Below are 7,500 nucleotides of genomic sequence, written 5' to 3'. Positions count from 1 at the left end.
CCATGAGGGTGGGACCATGAGGGTGGGACCATGATGGTGGAACCATGAGGATGGAACCATGCGAATGGAACCATGAGGGTGGAACCATGAGGGTGGAACCATGAGAATGGAACCATGGGAATGGAACCATGGGAATGGAACCATGAGAATGGAACCATGGGAATGGAACCATGGGAATGGAACCATGAGGATGGAACCATGAGAATGGAACCATGAGGTGGAACCATGGGAATGGAACCATGGGAATGGAACCATGGGGATGGAACCATGAGAATGGAACCATGAGGGTGGAACCATGGGAATGGAACCATGAGAATGGAACCATGAGAATGGAACCATGAGGGTGGAACCATGGGAATGGAACCATGAGAATGGAACCATGAGGGTGGAAGCATGATGAGGGAACCATGAGGGTGGAACCATGATGATGGAACCATGAGTTTGGAACCATGAGGACGGAACCATGAGGATGGAACCATGATGATGGAACCATGAGAATGGAACCATGAGGATGGAACCATGAGGATGGAACCATGGGAATGGAACCATGAGGATGGAACCATGAGAATGGAACCATGATGATGGAACCATGAGAGTGGAACCATGATGATGGAACCATGAGGATGGAACCATGATGATGGAACCATGATGATGGAACCATGATGATGGAACCATTAGGATGGAACCATGAGGTGGAACCATGAGTTTGGAACCATGAGGATGGAACCATGGGAATGGAACCATGAGGATGGAACCATGAGAATGGAACCATGAGGATGGAACCATGAGGGTTGAACCATGAGGATGGAACCATGAGGATGAACCATGAGGCAGCCTGAGGTTAGATCTTCAACACTAATGACCATACACAATCACTCTGGCCCCAGCATGTGTGTAATGTGTGTTTTAACGTGTGTGTGTGTGTGTGTGTGTGTGTGTGTTTGTCTAAGAAACAACTTCCTGCTATGAAAAAAGCCCGGTTTGGGCAGAATAGAAGTGTTGGTTCCTTCCTGCTATGAGAAAAGGTGAAAGGTCACAAACCCGGGTTTGGGCAGAATAGAAGCGTTGGGTTCTATTATTGACGTTACTATGTGGACCGGGCTGGGTCTGTGTTTTTATTTTATTTACCACAACTAGAACCCGTGGAACCGTCTAGACGTGTTGTTTCCTTGTGATGAGATGTGGAACAGGATTATTGTTGTTATTGTTATTATTATTATTATTATTATTATTGTTGTTATTATTATTATTGTTATTATTATTGTTATTGTTATTATTATTATTATTATTATTATTTATTATTATTATTGTTATTATTATTATTGTTATTATTGTTATTATTATTATTAATGTTATTATTATTATTGTTGTTATTATTATTGTTATTATTATTATTATTATTATTGTTATTATTATTATTATTATTGTTGTTATTATTATTATTATTATTATTATTATTATTATTATTATTATTGTTATTATTATTATGATTATTGTTATTATTATTATTGTTAATATTACTGTTGTTGTTATTGTTATTGTTATTATTGTTCTTAGTATTGTTATTATTATGCATCTGATCATCTATTACTCTAAATGACGATGAGCAATAAAGTTGAGATCCTTTTTTAAATATATATATTGCATGTTTTACTAAAAAAATGTTGATCTTAGTCAATAAAAAGGATTTTAAGACAGCTCTGTTGTCTTTATTTGGTGTGTGTGTGTGTGTGTGTGTGTGTGTGTGTGTGTGTGTGTGTTGTTGGACGTCGTACTGTCACATGTACTTGAACTGTCTCTCCTGACTCTTCCTCTGTTGGTTCTGTGGATGGATGGAGGAGGATGGTGGACGGCGGGAAGATGGAGCCGCCTGAAGGAGACAGGCAGACGCTCCTCTTCCCAGAGTACTTCCAAACTCTCTCTCACTTTCTCGTGTCTCCTCTTGCAATCTCTCTCGTCTCACCTCTCTCTGTCTCTCTCTCTCTCTCTCTCTCTCTCTCTCTCTTTCTCGTGTCTCCTCTTGCCATCTCTCTCGTCTCACCTCTCTCTCTGTCTCTCTCTCTGTCTCTCTCTCTCACTCAACTCTCGTCTCTCTCTCTCACTCTCTCTCTCTCTCTCTCTCTCTCTCTCACTCTCACTCGTCTCTCGTCTCTCTCTTTTGAATAATGTATGGTAGAAAGAGGAAGGTATGTAGGGGATGCTCTCCTCTCCTTCTCTCCTTCTCTCCTTCTCTCCTCTTTAATAATAGAGTGGTATGAGACATTGACTGTCACTCTGGATCCCTGTCTGCTCTTAATGGATCCCTCCCTCTATCCCTCTATCCCTCCCTACCTACCTACCTCTATCCCTCCCTCCCTCTATCCCTCCCTCCCTCTCTCCCTCTATCCCTTCCTCTATCCCTCTATCCCTCCCTCCCTCTATCCCTCCCTCCCTCTCTCTATCCCTCCCTCCTTACCTCTATCCCTCCCTCTATCCCTCCCTCCCTCCCCCTATCCCTCCCTACCTACCTCCCTCTATCCCTCTCTCCCTTCCTCTATCCCTCCCTACCTCCCTTCCTTCCTCTATCGCTCCATCCCTCCCTACCTCCCTCTATCCCTCCCTACCTCCCTCCCTTCCTCTATCCCTCCATCCCTCCCTACCTCCCTCCCTCCATCCCTCCCTAACTCCCTCCCTTCCTCTATCCCTCCATCCCTCCCTCTCTCCCTTCCTCCCTCTATCCCTCCCTCGCTTTGTCGCCTCTTCCTCCATCTCGTCTCCGCTGCTCACTCTCAAACTTCCCCATTCCCTCTCCCGTCCTCTCTCCTCCCATCCATCCTCTCCCCTTCTATCCCCATTCCCTCTCCTGTCCTCTCCCTCCCCTCCCTTCCCATCCATCCTCTCCCCTTCTATCCCCATTCCCTCTCCCGTCCTCTCTCCTCCCCTCCCCTCCCATCCATCCTCTCCCCTTCTCTCCCCTCCTCTCCTGTCCTCTCTCCTCCCCTCCCCTCCCATCCATCCTCTCCCCTTCTCTCCCCTCCTCTCCTGTCCTCTCTCCTCCCCTCCCCTCCCATCCATCCTCTCCCCTTCTCTCCCCTCCTCTCCTGTCCTCTCTCCTCCACTCCCTCCCCCTCCCATCTATCCTCTCCCCTTCTATCATCTCCTCTCCTGTCCTCTCTCCTCCCCTCCCCTCCCTCCCATCCATCCTCTCCCCCTTCTATCCCCTCCTCTCCTGTCCTCTGCTGTGCTCTCCTCCTCTCTGTAGTCAGAGGGAACTAATGGATAATGGCATCTGCCTCCTCATACACTCTCAGATTACACACACACACACACACACACACACACACACACACACACACACACACACACACACACACACACACACACACACACACACACACACACACACACACACACACACACACACACACACACACACACAAAAAGGCACTAATGGCCTGTGGGCAATATGCATCTCCATTGACTCTGGGATCAGGATCTAACACTCCATCCACAGCATCATTTGACCCCGCAGAGTCTACCCCAATCTAATGTTCAATCTCTATCCCTGTATCAGTCTCTACGTGTTGTTACCAATCTAATGTTCAATCTCTATCACTGTATCAATCTCTACGTGTTGTTACCAATCTAATGTTCAATCTCTATCACTGTATCAGTCTCTACGTGTTGTTACCAATCTAATGTTCAATCTCTATCACTGTATCAATCTCTACGTGTTGTTACCCACAGAGTGTAGCACAGAGTCTATCCCAATCTAATGTTCAATCTCTATCCCTGTATCAGTCTCTACGTGTTGTTACCCACAGAGTGTAGCACAGAGTCTATCCCAATCTAATGTTCAATCTCTATCACTGTATCAGTCTCTACGTGTTGTAACCAATGTTCAATCTCTATCCCTGTATCAATCTCTACGTGTTGTTACCAATCTAATGTTCAATCTCTATCCCTGTATCAGTCTCTACGTGTTGTTACCAATCTAATGTTCAATCTCTATCACTGTATCAGTCTCTACGTGTTGTAACCAATGTTCAATCTCTATCCCTGTATCAATCTCTACGTGTTGTTACCAATCTAATGTTCAATCTCTATCCCTGTATCAGTCTCTACGTGTTGTTACCAATCTAATATTCAATCTCTATCCCTGTATCAGTCTCTACGTGTTGTTACCAATCTAATGTTCAATCTCTATCCCTGTATCAGTCTCTATGTGTTGTTACCAATCTAATGTTCAATCTCTATCCCTGTATCAATCTCTACGTGTTGTTACCCATGTTCAATCTCTATCACTGTATCAGTCTCTACGTGTTGTTACCCACAGAGTGTAGCACAGAGTTTATCCCAATCTAATGTTCAATCTCTATCCCTGTATCAGTCTCTACGTGTTGTTACCAATCTAATGTTCAATCTCTATCACTGTATCAGTCTCTATCACTGTATCAATCTCTACGTGTTGTTACCCACAGAGTGTAGCACAGAGTCTATCCCAATCTAATGTTCAATCTCTATCACTGTATCAGTCTCTACATGTTTTTACCAATCTAATGTTCAATCTATATCACTGTATCAGTCTCTACGTGTTGTTACCAATCTAATGTTCAATCTCTATCACTGTATCAGTCTCTACGTGTTGTTACCAATCTAATGTTCAATCTCTATCACTGTGTCAGTCTCTACGTGTTGTTACCAATCTAATGTTCAATCTCTATCACTGTATCAGTCTCTACGTGTTGTTACCAATCTAATGTTCAATCTCTATCACTGTATCAGTCTCTACGTGTTGTTACCAATCTAATGTTCAATCTCTATCACTGTATCAGTCTCTACGTGTTGTTACCCATGTTCAATCTCTATCCCTGTATCAGTCTCTACGTGTTGTTACCAATCTAATGTTCAATCTCTATCACTGTGTCAGTCTCTACGTGTTGTTACCAATCTAATGTTCAATCTCTATCACTGTATCAGTCTCTACGTGTTGTTACCAATCTAATGTTCAATCTCTATCAGTCTCTACGTGTTGTTACCAATCTAATGTTCAATCTCTATCACTGTATCAGTCTCTACGTGTTGTTACCAATCTAATGTTCAATCTCTATCACTGTATCAGTCTCTGCGTGTTGTTACCCATGTTCAATCTCTATCACTGTATCAGTCTCTACGTGTTGTTACCAATGTTCAATCTCTATCACTGTATCAGTCTCTACGTGTTGTTACCAATGTTCAATCTCTATCACTGTATCAGTCTCTACGTGTTGTAACCAATCTAATGTTCAATCTCTATTCCTGTATCAGTCTCTCGTGTTGTTACCAATGTTCAATCTCTATCAATCTCTACGTGTTGTTACCAATCTAATGTTCAATCTCTATCACTGTATCAGTCTCTACGTGTTGTTACCAATGTTCAATCTCTATCAATCTCTACGTGTTGTTACCAATCTAATGTTCAATCTCTATCCCTGTATCAGTCTCTACGTGTTGTTACCAATCTAATGTTCAATCTCTATCACTGTATCAGTCTCTACGTGTTGTTACCAATCTAATGTTCAGTCTCTATCACTGTATCAGTCTCTACGTGTTGTTACCCATGTTCAATCTCTATCAGTCTCTACGATGTTGTTACCAATCTAATGTTCAGTCTCTATCACTGTATCAGTCTCTACGTGTTGTTACCCATGTTCAATCTCTATCAATCTCTACGTGTTGTTACCAATCTAATGTTCAATCTCTATCACTGTATCAGTCTCTACGTGTTGTTACCCATGTTCAATCTCTATCACTGTATTAGTCTCTACTTGTTGTTACCCATGTTCAATCTCTATCAATCTCTACGTGTTGTTACCAATCTAATGTTCCATCTCTATCCCTGTATCAATCTCTACGTGTTGTTACCCATGTTCAATCTCTATCAATCTCTACGTGTTGTTACCAATCTAATGTTCAATCTCTATCACTGTATCAGTCTCTACGTGTTGTTACCAATCTAATGTTCAATCTCTATCACTGTATCAGTCTCTACGTGTTGTTACCAATCTAATGTTCAATCTCTATCACTGTATCAGTCTCTACGTGTTGTAACCAATGTTCAATCTCTATCCCTGTATCAATCTCTATGTGTTGTTACCAATGTTCAATCTCTATCACTGTATCAGTCTCTACGTGTTGTTACCAATCTAATGTTCAATCTCTATCCCTGTATCAGTCTCTACGTGTTGTTACCAATCTAATGTTCAATCTCTATCACTGTATCAGTCTCTACGTGTTGTTACCAATCTAATGTTCAATCTCTATCCCTGTATCAGTCTCTACGTGTTGTTACCAATCTAATGTTCAATCTCTATCACTGTATCAGTCTCTATGTGTTGGTACCAATGTTCAATCTCTATCACTGTATCAGTCTCTACGTGTTGTTACTAATCTAATGTTCAATCTCTATCACTGTATCAGTCTCTATGTGTTGTTACCAATGTCCAATCTCTATCACTGTATCAGTCTCTACGTGTTGTTACCAATCTAATGTTCAATCTCTATCACTGTATCAGTCTCTATGTGTTGTTACCAATGTTCAATCTCTATCCCTGTATCAGTCTCTATGTGTTACCAATCTAATGTTCAATCTCTATCACTGTATCAGTCTCTACGTGTTGTTACAAATGTTCAATCTCTATCCCTGTATCAGTCTCTACGTGTTGTTACCAATCTAATGTTCAATCTCTATCACTGTATCAATCTCTACGTGTTGTTACCAATCTAATGTTCAATCTCTATCACTGTATCAGTCTCTACGTGTTGTTACCAATCTAATGTTCAATCTCTATCACTGTATCAATCTCTACGTGTTGTTACCAATCTAATGTTCAATCTCTATCCCTGTATCAATCTCTACGTGGTTGTTACCCATGTTCAATCTCTATCACTGTATCAGTCTCTACGTGTTGTTACCCACAGAGTGTAGCACAGAGTTTATCCCAATCTAATGTTCAATCTCTATCCCTGTATCAGTCTCTACGTGTTGTTACCAATCTAATGTTCAATCTCTATCACTGTATCAGTCTCTATCACTGTATCAATCTCTACGTGTTGTTACCCACAGAGTGTAGCACAGAGTCTATCCTAATCTAATGTTCAATCTCTATCACTGTATCAGTCTCTACATGTTTTTACCAATCTAATGTTCAATCTATATCACTGTATCAGTCTCTACGTGTTGTTACCAATCTAATGTTCAATCTCTATCACTGTATCAGTCTCTACGATGTTGTTACCAATCTAATGTTCAATCTCTATCACTGTGTCAGTCTCTACGTGTTGTTACCAATCTAATGTTCAATCTCTATCACTGTATCAGTCTCTACGTGTTGTTACCAATCTAATGTTCAATCTCTATCACTGTATCAGTCTCTACGTGTTGTTACCAATCTAATGTTCAATCTCTATCACTGTATCAGTCTCTACGTGTTGTTACCCATGTTCAATCTCTATCCCTGTATCAGTCTCTACGTGTTGTTA

This window comes from Oncorhynchus masou, unplaced genomic scaffold (genome assembly GCF_036934945.1).
Source record: "Oncorhynchus masou masou isolate Uvic2021 unplaced genomic scaffold, UVic_Omas_1.1 unplaced_scaffold_2174, whole genome shotgun sequence".
Lineage (NCBI taxonomy): Eukaryota > Metazoa > Chordata > Actinopteri > Salmoniformes > Salmonidae > Oncorhynchus > Oncorhynchus masou.
The sequence above is the reverse complement of the archived record's forward strand: the minus strand, read 5'-3'. Positions refer to the sequence as shown.